Source organism: Echinops telfairi, unplaced genomic scaffold, assembly GCF_000313985.2.
Source record: "Echinops telfairi isolate 266 unplaced genomic scaffold, ASM31398v2 ScPeMD7_9;HRSCAF=40, whole genome shotgun sequence".
Taxonomy (NCBI): Eukaryota; Metazoa; Chordata; class Mammalia; order Afrosoricida; family Tenrecidae; genus Echinops; species Echinops telfairi.
The window spans coordinates 30006064-30006822 of record NW_022103906.1 but is presented as its reverse complement, the minus strand read 5'-3'; positions in this window follow the sequence as shown (position 1 = coordinate 30006822).

The following is a 759-nucleotide window of genomic DNA, read 5'->3' as shown; positions in this document are numbered from 1 at the left end:
AATGCAGTATGTTTTCCTTGTAACTAATAACATGCTTGTTAGTTTCTCTTTTAATCTGTAAAGATTATAAATGCCATGGCAAGTATTGCTTTTCTAATGTTAAATCAAAACTATCTTGGTTGTAATGTAGTATATTTTTTATATGTGCCAGGATTACTTGTGTCAATAATTTGTTTAGGATTTGACTACATTCATGAGTACTGATTTTCATGTCTTGCCCTGGTGGTGTTGTGGGTTAGGCATTGGTCTGCTAACCACAAAGTGGGTAGTTCAAACCCACCAGCCACTTCTCTGGAGAAAGATGAGGCTGTCTGCTCCCATGAAGACTGAGTCTATGAAAACTGTGAAACTGTAAGTAGGAATTTACTCATTGGCAGTGGGTTATATTTTTCCTGTTTGTGTTGTTCTCAAAGACGCCTACCATCTTCTTCAGTCTGAAATTGATCATGTATGCAATCAAGATGCATTGATGATTACTGGTGATCGGAATGGGAAAGCTAGAAACAAAGGAAGGATCACTAGTTGGAAAACAGAACTTGGTGAGAGAAATAAGCTGGTGATCCCATGATAGACTTTGCAACACTGATAATTTCTTTGTTGCAAATACACTTTTTCAACAACACAAATGGCTACTATAAATGTGGACCTTACTGATGGAATATAGAAGAATCAAATAAATTACATCTATGGACAGAGACAAGGGAGAATCTCAATATTGTAAGCCAAAACAAGGCCAGGGGCCAACTGTGGAGCAGACTA